Source organism: Nomascus leucogenys, chromosome 15, assembly GCF_006542625.1.
Source record: "Nomascus leucogenys isolate Asia chromosome 15, Asia_NLE_v1, whole genome shotgun sequence".
NCBI classification, from domain to species: Eukaryota; Metazoa; Chordata; class Mammalia; order Primates; family Hylobatidae; genus Nomascus; species Nomascus leucogenys.
In genome coordinates, this window is record NC_044395.1 from 108,201,202 (window position 1) to 108,213,514 (window position 12,313).

At 44.7% G+C, this 12,313-nt stretch overlaps 1 pseudogene; it reads left to right on the plus strand.

Moving 5' to 3' along the window:
• LOC101176411 overlaps positions 1-2,668 on the plus strand; it is a 119,726-nt pseudogene extending 117,058 nt beyond the window's left edge.
• Positions 2,669-12,313: the final 9,645 nt, after the last annotated feature.

The window sequence follows — 12,313 nt, forward strand, 5'->3', positions numbered from 1 at the left end:
CAAAGGAGACAGAGTTACTTATAACCTGATGTGTCTACCCTAGTGCTGTGTCCAGTTTCCATTGGCTGAAATAGGACCTCACATTTTACACTTTACCTGATTGGCTGTTAGTTTAAAACTTTCTTAATTAGGTAAGGGGAATAGAACAAAGAAAAAAAAGGAAGTTGCCCAGGGATAGTTAAGGAAGCATCTCCAAATAAGGAATAGCACGCACTATGGGCTGGGGCTTGTCTAGTTCCGTCCAGGCCTGCTGGAGCAAGCTAGGACAACTGGTTTGGAACACACACACACACACACACATATAAAAATAGTGGATAGCTGTGACTTTATAATCTTTGAGGAAGAACTTTCCCATTTCTCACAGTGCTTTGTAAGCATTGTCTCCATAAAAGTCAACCTTACTTCCTTAAAATTGCTGGTCATAACTGATCTTAGGTACACTTCCTAAATATGATATTCCAGTAAAATAACCAAAATTTCCAATTATGTCCTGTTATAAGGCGAATAGATTCTTACTGGACTTTTGCTAACAACTATATCATCGTGAAAATAAGAGTATTCAGTAAGGATTTCAAAATTCTGCAAAAATCAGGCAGGGAGAAAAGATAAATGCTTCATTTCTGTTTACAAAAGTATAATCTACTAAATTGTTGTAAGTTACAGTTAGATTAAGAGAAAGAGATTTCTTAAATCCAGAAACTAGAACATTAAAGAACCAGCAGTGCTCCAAAAAGCTATAAAATTATAATCAATTTTCATCAGTTCATTCAGTGCCATGTAATCAATTCCAGTCTTGCTGGATCTTGGGTTAGCAGTGTCATGAACCCATCAATTTTTCAACCAGACTTCTGGAGATCTTCGCTGAGTCAAGTGCATGGTCTTAAAGTTATTTAAGCAGTATCTTCAGAAGCCTATAACCAGAGTACCTGTCATGGGCTTTTCCGTGAGTCTCAGAGGGAGTCCTGTGTTGGAGATGAACATTCTGACCTGTAGCTGATTGCAGGAGCTTTCAGAAAAGCATCAGGGGGAAGTAATATCTAAATAACCTAGAGTATGAAATGGCTGTGATGAAAGATCTGATGAGAGTTCATTATACCACAACTGACAAGGATATTCGATTTTTTCTGTGGCATACAACATTTATTTATTTATTTAGAGACAGAGTCTTGCTCTGTCACCCAGGCTGGAGTGCAGTGGCGCGATCTTGGCTCACTGCAAGCTCTGTCTCCCGGGTTCACGCCATTCTCCTGCCTCAGCCTCCCGAGTGGGACTACAGGCGCCCGCCACCACGCCTGGCTAATTTTTGTATTTTTAATAGAGACGGGGATTCACCGGGTTAGCCAGGATGGTCTGGATCTCCTGACCTTGTGATCCAGCCGCTTCAGCCTCCCAAAGTGCTGGGATTACAGGCATGAGCCGGTGCACCTGGCACAAAATTTAAAATAATAATTGGAATTATGACTCATTACTCTATACTGGCACATAGCATGGATAAGGAGGACATTGACACATTTCCAGGAATTTTATATAATTTCTGAAAACATAACATTTTACCCATACAAATATAACACAGGGGAGGTTAGGTATCTCTTTTTATTTGTATCTTTTGTATCATTTTCCTTATAAAAAATACGACCTACTTTACTTGTGAAACATGCCCTACTTTTCTTGCATATTTGCATAGAGTTGTTTCTAGTTATTCTATTATGTCTAGTAGTTTTATTTACATATATTGATTATAATTTTAATACTTAGTAATCTCTTATTTTCCAGAGAAAACTAGGAAGTAGACAGTTATAAACTGTCGTATATTAGCATTCTATAGTAGGTTAGAAAATGTAGGAATATACCATCTCCCAACATCTAGAGGGATGTGTTTCCTCATAATACAATTTCTCAGTGTGGCAGAAAAAAAGATGTTTATTAATGGGCCAAAATATCTTTAGTCTCTCTGTAAAAATAGGAAGCCAAAAGTATATAAACTTGAATTATTTATGTTCAGTAATTAACGTTTTAGTATTGTATCTTATTTATAAGTGCCTAGATATTTAAGGCAAATCTTTTACTTAGCTTAACTTTAAGGTTAAAAATTACCAAAAGTACTTTGGAAACTACTGTTGGGCAGATTTACTGTAAACAGATTATTTTTGAAATAATGCTTTTCGCTTTTCGCAAGATGGCACCGAAAGCGAAGGAAGCTCCTGCCCCTCCTAAAGCCGAAGCCAAAGCGAAGGCTTTAAAGGCCACGAAGGCAGCGTTGAAAGGTGTCCACAGCCACACGCAAAAAAGAAGATCCGCATGTCACTCAGCTTCAGGCGGCCCAAGACACTGCGACTCCAGAGGCAGCCCAGATATCCTCGGAAGAGCACCCCCAGGAGAAACAAGCTTGACCACTTTGCTATCATCAAGTTTCCGCTGACCGCTGAGTCAGCCAGAAGAAGATAGAAGAAAACAACACGCTTGTGTTCATTGTGGATGTTAAAGGCAGAAGCGCCTGATGAAACAGGCTGTGAAGAAGAAGCGCTATGACAGTGATGTGGCCAAGGTCACCACCCTCATTTGTCCTAATAAAGAGAAGAAGGCATATGTTCGACTGGCTCCTGATTATGATGTTTTGGATGTCGCAACAAAATTGGGATCATCTAAACTGAGTCCAGCTGGCTAACTCTAAATAGATGTGTATCTTTTCACCATAAGAAAATAACGTTTTTCATAAGAATGACAAATTAATTTGAATGAAATCTATAAGCTTTAAGATTTTACATTTCTAGTAAGTATAATATTAGCTTATTTGAATAGAACTCAATCAGAATAGGAATTTATGTTTGTTTTATATTCAATAGTGATACCTTTGAAGACATAGTTGTTTTATTACACCAAAAATATTATATTAATCTTATTTAACTAAGTTTTATCCAAATCGTGTTAACTTAAAACACATTTGATCATTTCCTATATTTCTAGGGTTTGGTGAATATTTCTTTATAAATGCTTATTTTTTTCCAAGCCAAGTTAGAACAGAGCACTTTTAGAGGATTTTATAAATGAATTTTGCAATGCTATCTGGAGTTAGGAAAATATCACATATATATATATAACATACATTAATAGATATACAAACACAAATAGAGATTTCATAGCTTTCCTCCTGAAATTTCAGCCATGAATCGGGCATAAATATTCTGATGGTTAATTTTAGACATCTACTTAATTGGATTAAGAGACACACATAGCTGGTAAAACACAATTTCTGGGCATATCTGTGAGGGTGTTTCTGGAAGACACTGAGATAACCGTGACCCAATGTGGATGGGCACTGATATGGTTTGGCTGTGTCCCCACCCAGATCTCATCTTGAATTGTAGTTCCTATAATCCCTACATGTCGTGGGAGGGACCCAGTGGGAGGTGATTGAATCACGGTGGTGGTTACTGCCATGCTGTTCCCATGACAGTGAGTGAGTTCTCATGATCTGATGGTTTCATAAGGGGTTTTTCCCCTTTGGCTTAGCACTTCTCCTTGTTGCTGCCATGTGAAGAAGGACGGCTTTGCTTCCACTTCTGCCATGATTGTGAGGCCCCTGCAGCCATGTGGAACTGTCAGCCCATTAAACCTCTTTGTTCTTTATCGATTGCTCAGACTCAGGTATTTCTTCATAGCTGTATAAAAATGGGTGAATACAGGCATCATACAATTGGTTGAGAGCCCAGATAGAACAACAAGGAAAAGGAAAGGTGAATTATCTCCTTCTGAAATGGAAACATCTTTCTTCTCCTGCCCTTGACATCAGAACTTCAGGGTCTCAGACCTTTGGCCTCAGAATCAGAGTTACACCACTGGCTTCCCTGATTCTGAGTCCTTTGTGTCTGGAGTGAGCCATGCTACCAGCTTTCCTGGTTCTCCAACTCGGAGACAGGCTATTGTGGAACTTCTCAGCCTCCATAATTATGTGAACGAATTCCCCTAATGAATCCTCTCTCATCTGTCTATCTACATATATCCTATTGATTCTGCCTTTCTGGAGAACCCTGACTAATGTGATTACAATAACTACAAAATTCACTAGTTTATATAGAAGAATTGGTTTTTGTCTTTGCCCCATTTTAAATTTGTATTATAACTCTGTATCTGGAAAATGGAACAAGTTTTTTTCTTCTTCATATGAGGGCTAAAGCTTTTCTCTCACCAGCATTTTTGGAGATTTTTAAGGTTTTTTTTTTTTGTTTTGACGTATAATCTTATGGAGGGTGAGAAATAATTTTTTTTTTCTATTTTATTTTTCAGCCCCAGGTGTTTGCTTTTGCAGATTCTTCAGCACGTTGAGAGCCTCCAAGGCATGGAGCAGGGTGCCTAAAATTTCAGTGATTATAGGGAGTTGAGAGACTCAATTGGGAAAGGAAAGGTCTAAAAGGAGGCAATTTTGAAGATAAAAATTTTCTCAAAGGAGTCACTAAAGTTTGAAATAATTCTTAGTAAAGTCATCCAAACAGGAAAGGAAGTAGAATTAATTCCATATTGGTGGAACACATAGTCAGCAGAGGTTTGAGAACGGAGAATTTAGTCAATTTTAAATTAGTCAATTTAGGATAATTTTTTGTATTTTTAGTAGAGACAGGGTTTCATCATGTTGGACAGGCTGGTCTGAAACTCCTGACCTCAGGTGATCCACCTGCCTTGGCCTCCCAAAGTGCTGGGATTACAGGCATGAGCCACCGCACCCAGTGAGAGATGTATTTCCTATAAAGGGTTGCAGCCTGCAGGATTGTCCTTCTGACAGGCTGGGAAGCATAGCCTCCAGCCAGAAGCCAGAAACAGATGCTTCAAGGAGGAGGTAAAGGAAATAGTAATTTATGCTGAGTGGAATGGCCAAATACATTTATTTAATAACCTCTAGGAGGAGTCATGAATATTTATGGAAGGAGAAATGCATGCATGCGCAATTGAGTTTCTTGCTTCTTCATGGGTCCCATGTACAAAAAATGGCAGTGTTAGCATGATCCCAGGGTGGAATTTTCAGCCCTCTGACATTAAAAGGTGAAGCAGAGGACATGAAAACTCGCTCTGTGCATCCTCTGTACACTGGCCAGAACCTCTCTGTCATGGGTGGTCTCTTATCAGGCAAGAAAGGAGAGGCTGACATCAGTGGTGGAGCCTTTGAAAGGGCTGGTTTCTGTTAAATCCTTAGGGAAGAAAGCCTCATCATGGTTAGCAAAGGAGGGGGTATAACGATGTGTAACTGACCCCCATCATCCCATCCTAGCAAAGCTGAGAACTCAGTTTTGAAAGTTACTCTGGGGTCCCCTCAGCCAAGAGTGGGTCTGTTCAGTCAGTTGGGAGCTTAGGATTTCATTTTCATTTGTCAGTGCTAATGGGAAAGAGTATGCTGTCTCCATGGCAGCTGAATTTGCAAGAAACTCCTTGGATGGGGTTAATGGCAGTTGTATTTTTCTGGGAGCTCTGCTTTAATTGGATAAAGTAAGTTCTGGTAAGATTTCTTCCTTTATCTTCAGTATCTCAAATGTTTTCATTTACATAATCTTTATAACAGCTTTTGATGTCTGAGTGGATTCCCACACAGTCATCTATTGTAAGACTTTCTGATTCCTTTTTTTCCTTTGGTCATTATGAATAGGGCTTCTGTAAGTAATTGCGTGGTAGCTTTTGTTTGGAAATAACATCAAAGTAGTTGTCAAAATACTTAGGAATGTGATTTTTGGATTGTAAGGTGAGACTTGTTTAGCTTTAGAAAAAACTGCCCAACTTGTAATGGGGAGGAAAAAAATTTTCTATGTTTTTGGAATTCTTAGATGGGACCCTCTGTAAAAACTGACAGATTAAAATGAGAAAAACAGAAAAGTTTAAAAACATGTATACCTTATGGATACATGGGAGATACTCACAGAAAAATGAGTAAATCTCCCACAGGTGACTTTCAATTCAAGCATAAATACTATCTTTAACTTAAAGAAAGAAGATTTGAGGTGCAGTAGTGGGGAGTTAACCAGCAAAAGCACAGTAGACAAGGGTAAGGTTTGTTATACAGAGTTAAGTCCATGCGTTCTCCATTGATAAGACTCTTTAGTGATTTAGTTATCCTTCTCTTCTTGGTGTCAAGAGAGGTAGCTTTTAAATGGGGATTTCCTTGATAGATGTAAATTTTCCTTACACGAGTGTAACTTCTACTTTGTTTTCAGAACTTCCTTTGTTAGAATTTTTTTTTCAAAATAATCAGCTTGGAATAATTCTTAAGCCGAAGGGACATATATTGGGGTTGCATATTCTGGTTTCCTACCATTATATTTTGGGGTGGCATATTTTGGTCTTACACACTGTGTTCCACCAGCAATGAAAAGAGTTCTTGTTTTTTTCTCCAGCAATTTGTCATTTTTTAAAGAGTTTAGCAGTTCTAAGACATATAGACCAGCTGTGCTATCTCATTGTGGTTTTCAGTTCTCTATTATGTTGAGTATCTTTTTGTATGTTTACTTGGCATCTGTAGATCTTCTTTGGTGAGGTGTCTGTTCAGATCTGTGTGCATTTTTAATTGGGCTGTTTAACTTATTGTTTAGTTTTAACAATTTTTATATATTTTGAATACAAATTCTGAGATCTGTATTTTGCAAATATTTTCTTCAATATGTGGCTTTTCTTTTTGTTCTCTTAACAAGGTCTCTTCCAGAGTATAAACTTTGAATATTAAGAAATCCACATTGTCATTTCTTCTGTGTATATCAACCTTTTCTGTCAGTTGTTAAAATTCATTACCAAACCCAAAGGCACATAGCTCTTCTTCTATAGTTTCTTCTAGAAATGGTATAGTTTTAGATTTTTAGTGTAAGGATGATTTTGAGTGATTATTTGTGTAAGTTGTAAAGTTTTCATCTACACGGATATCATTTCTTATGGCTTCCAATTAATCATTCCCTCACTATTTTTGGGAAGGACACAGGATAGTGGGCTCTGTTAGAATAGATAGCTAGACATGAACAGGAGGGGGAGCTCCTGAAAAAGAGAAAGCCTGGGAAGGCTCTCCTGGAGGGACCACCAAAAATTCACGTTAGTAGCATCTCTAGTGCTGGAGTGGATGGGCACTTGTCAATTGTGGGTAGGAGGGAGAAGAGGTACCTATGCAGAAAGAAACACCCTAGAACTCCTCTTAAGATGCCCCAATCATCATTCGTTCTGCAATAAAAATGTCAGAATATTGCTAGGTACATGCTGATAAGAACAACAAAGGGGACATTCTTAAGAGAAACCTGGCACCATAAGTACAGATTAGGGCAGAGAAGGACATTCAAAAGAGATGGGCAGGTGCAGTAGGTACAAACGTGACCGCTGTCAGCCGGCCTGTGATGGCGGGAAAGAGGCTGGTGCCAGAGTGGATTCGGATTGATCACCACACATGTACCTCAACCAACAGTGAGGAGGTCCCACATGCCTAAGTGGGGCAAGTCGGGGACCTAAGGCAGTAGCAGGAAAACCAGACAAAGAAAACAGGCGGAGACTTGAGACAGAGGCAGGAATGTGAAGAAGTCTAAAATAAAATTCCCTGCCAGGACTCTTAGGCTGTTTTCATGCACGATCAGTCCACTCCTCCCTATTTTTCTACAATAAGCTCTTTACACTGTATTTCTTTTGAATGAAGTTATCTGCCATCTTTGTACTGCCTCTTGGTGAAAATCTTTCTTCCAAGTTAGACAAGAACTGGGACATCAGCTCTCCCCAGTAATAGCTCCATTTCAGTTTGAATTTACAGAACTGATGGGGCTTAATAACTGGCGCTCTGACTTTAAGTGGTGCAGGAGGTGGCCAGTAGCGGACCCCAGCCGTCACACCGGGAGCAAGAGGGCCCTGCATAGTCCCCATCTGCCTGCAGGTGGCATGCTGCCACGACACTGCCAGCAAGAGGGCCTGGCAGTGTCCCCAGCTGCCAGCAGGGGTATACGACGATCACACTGTGAGCAAGAGGGCCCTGCAGTGTCCTTAGCTGCCAGCAGGTGGCGCACGGGCACCACAACATGAGCAAGAGGACCCTGCAGTGCCCTGGTTGCCAGCAGGGGGCGTGCTGCCACTACACTGGGAGCAAGAGGATCTGTAGTGCCCGCAGGGCCAGAAGAGGGCGTGCCCCCACTACACTAAAAGCAAGAGGGCCCAGCAGTGTCCCCAGCTGCCAGCAGGGGAGCTCATGCCTGCCACACTACACCTGTGAGCAAGAGGGCCCTGCAACGTCCGTAGCTGCCAGCAGGCGGCGTGCTGCCACTATACTGTGAGCAAAAGGGCCCTGCGTGCCCCGGCGCCAGCAGGGGGCGCTGGCCACCAGTGTAAGCAAGAGGGCGCTGCAGTTGCCCTAGGCGCCAGCAGGAGGCGCAATGGCACAGCAACGTGAGCAAGCAGGTCTGTAGTGCCCGGCTTTTCAGATTACTGAGGTTCCACCCGTCTCTGCGCCCACCCCCGGCGACGTGCGTCTCTCTGCCTGCACCGCGTCCACCCCCGCCCCCGCCCGGCGGCGTGCGACTGTGCACCTGTGCGCCTGCACCACGCCCCCCCAACCCCGGCCTGGCGGTGTGCATGTCTGCGCCTGCGCCGCACCCGCCCCACCGGCGACGCGCCGCTGTGCATCTCTGCCCTGCGCCGCGCCTCCCCACGGCGCGGCCGCGCCTCTCCGCGCCTGCGCCGCGAGCGCGGCCCGCCGCGCCTCTCGCGCCTGCGCCGGGCGCGGCCCGCCGCGCCTCTCCGCGCCTGCGCCGCGGCGCGGCCCGCCGCCTCTCCGCGCCTGCGCGGGCGCGGTGCCTTTGCGAGGACGGAGCTGCGTTCGCCACAGCACAGACCCAGAGGGCATCGCGAGGCGGAGCTGCATTCTCCTCTGCACAGACTCCGGGGTACTGTGAAGGCGGAGCAGCGTTCTCAGCACAGACCTGGGCGTGCGGGCCAGGGGCACCGCGAGGGCGGAGCGGCGTTCTGCTCAGCACAGACCTGGGGGACACCGCAAAGGCGGAGCACCATTCTCCTCAGCACAGACGTTGGGGGCGCTGCCTCGCTTTGGGACAACTCGGGGCAGCATCGACGGTGAGTAAAATCCTTCCTGTTTGCAGCCCTGAATAATCAAGTTCAGAGACCAATTAGAAGGGTTCAGTGTGCAAAATGGGAAACCAAAAGCCCCTCTGAATCTTGCCCACCAAAGTTCTCCCAAGCGAAGGCAAGGGGCCACAGTGCCAGGTCCACACTGCAGCTTCGAAACACAAATGCAGCACTGCTAATGTAGACATGACACCCAAAATATGATACCCACATTACTCATGTCACAAGCACCTGTAATGCTAATGCACTGCCTCAATAAAAAAAATTAATTAAGATTGGCAATCCCCATGCTGCTGTGCAGTCCTCACACAGTAATCGTAATAATCCACATTAACAAAGTACATACAAACTTAGTAAGGAACCTAGGGTTAGGATTAGAGTTGTCGTCAGGGCCCAGGTTAGGGTTAGGGTTGGGGTTAGGGTTAGGGGTTGGGGTTAGGGTTAGGGGTTAGGGTTAGGGTTAGGGTTAGGGTTGGGTTAGGGGTTAGGTTAGGGTTAAGGTTAGGGGTTAGGACTTAGGGTTAGGGCTAGGGATTAGGGTTAGGGTTAGGGGTTGGGGTTGGGGTTAGGGCTTAGGGGTTATGGTTCGGGTTAGGGTTGGGTTAGGGTTAGGGGTTAGGGTTAGGGGTTAGGGTTAGGGTTAGGGTTAGGGTTAGGGTTAGGGTTAGGGTAGGGTTAGGGTTAGAGTTAGGGTTAGGGTAGGGTTGGGGTTTGGGTTGGGGTTGGGGTTAGGGGTTAGGGTTAGGGTTAAGGGTTGGGGTTGGGTTTGGGGTTAAGGGTTAGGTTTAGGGTAGGGTTAGGGTTAGGGTTCTAATTGCAACGTGGGAGAGGAGGACGTGACACCCAATATCGCAGAGAGTAGAAATACCCTTGTGATACTGTTCTTAATCTTCAGGGAGGAAGAGGATATTACTCGAATACAGACGGGTGTACGTCCTCTGTACAAAGCTGGTGTACACCCGTCTGTGCAATAGTTGACAATTTCCAGAGGGGGAGGTGATATTACTCACAATATGGTAAACAGGCTGTGAGTCCACCGTGGTTCCTAAGAGCCAGGGGGCAGAGGGGCTGGCTCTTATGACCCACCTCCGGGGGGCGCCTCGCCCCCCAGTGATGGGGTCCTAAACCAGGGGGCAGAGGGGCTGGCTCTTGCGCTCGCCCCCCTGCGATGGGGGTCCTAAGAGCCAGGGGGGCAGAGGGGCTGCCTCTTGCGCCTCGCCCCCTGCGATGGGGGTCCTCCACCCCCTGGAGATTCTATTCGGATCAATATCGTCAGGTGGGTGTACACCTATTGTGATATTGAAAGTAATACCATGCTCTCTCCTTCCCTGGACATTAGGAACACTATCGCAGGTGGGGGTACACCCACTGCGGTATTAGGAGTCATATTAGTATTACTTGTTATTCATTTACGATTCACATTAATATGAATTACCAATATTAATGTTAAGAAATAATTGCTAATTAAAGGTTTTCAGGTTATTAATATTAATTAATAGGAGCTATATTACTGTGTTCTAATGAATATGATCAGTCCCAGTTGTTAATATCAGGTGTTATTAATAGTTAATATTAATTATTGTTATCTTCACTATGACTCTTGAATGTTAATTATCATTATTATCGGTATTGATTTTAAAAATTATACGATGTTATTAATATTGATAATTATTAATATCAATTAATAATTGATATTATTAATTGTGATAAGTAATATTGCGACCTTCCTCACAGTATTATTGGGAGTCATATCATCCTGTGGCCCTGAGGAGAGAAGGCATTTCTCTTTCTGTCTCCTGTCTCTGAAGAGGAGGAGGAAGTAAAAGTTGAAAACCAAGAGGATTGAAGTCAGTGGCAAGACCAGCCGCTGCCACTGATGAGCCGGCCTGAGGTGAAAAGATGAACCCCCCCTCCCCCACTCTAAGCACATGTGCTCTGAATCCATCAGGACCCTTTCACGTGGAACCTCTTAGAGTTGTAAGCCCTGAGAAAAGGCCTAAGCAGTCTGTCTTCCTTCGGGGCCCTCGGCTCTTAAGATGCGAGTCTGCCGATGCCCCCGGCTGATTGAAAGGAACCTCTTCTTTCTTGGATCCGGCGTCTGAGGGGTTTTGTCCACGGCTCGTCCTGCTCCACTTTTTGGTTCACATGACCGGGAATCGAACCTGGGCCGCAGCGGTGAGAGCGCCGCCTCCTAACCACCAGACCACCTGGGAACTTCAAACTTCGTGGGAAATAGATTGCCCAACATTAGAAGTGGGTTGGCCGTCAGAAGTAAGCCTGGACAGGTCCCTTGTTTCTCAAGTGTGGCACAAGGTAACTGGGAAATGCTAGTAGACCGCTTCCCATACATAGACACTTGGTGACAGCTGGTGCTAGACCCCCCACAGTGGCTAAGCGGGCAGGCAGCAGCAATACTAGTAGCAAAGGGACAGACAGCTAAGGAAGGATCCCGCTCCACCCGCCCAGGGAAATCAACTCCTCAAGTTCTGTTCGACCCAACGTCAGAAGATCCATTGCAGGAGATGGCACCAGTGATCCCAGTGGTGCCCTCCCCTTACCAGGGAAAGAGGCTCCCCACTCTTGAGCCCACAGTGCTTGCGCCTCCACAAGACAAGCATATCCCTAGGCCACCCAGAGTAGACAAGAGCGGAGGTGAGGCCTCGGGAGAAACCCCTCCCTTGGCAGCTCGTTGATGACCCGAAATGGGGATACAAATGCCCCTGACAGAGCAGCGGTATACTGGGATAGATGAGGATGGTCACGTGGTGGAGAGGCGTGTTTTTCTCTACCAGCCCTTCACCTGTGCCGACCTTCTCAACTGGAAAAACCATACCCTGTTCTATACCGAAAAGCCACAAGCTCGAATTGATTTGCTCCAAACTATTATCCAGACCCACAACCCCACCTGGGCTGATTGCCACCGGTTGCTCATGTTCCTCTTTCACAGAGATGAAAGGCGGAGAGTGCTCCTAGCAGCAACTAAGTGGCTAGAGGAACATGCACCAGCTGATTATCAAAACCCCCAAGAGTGTGGAAGGACCCAGTTACCAGGAACCAGCCCCCAGTGGGACCCAAATGAAAGAGAGGATATGCAAAGGCTAAACCGAGACAGGGAAGCTCTCTTGGAAGCATTCAAGAGGGGAGCTCAGAAGGCCACAAACGTTAACAAGGTCTCTGAGGTCATTCGGGGAAAAGAAGAAAGTCCAGCACAATTTTTTTTTTTTTTTTTTGAGAC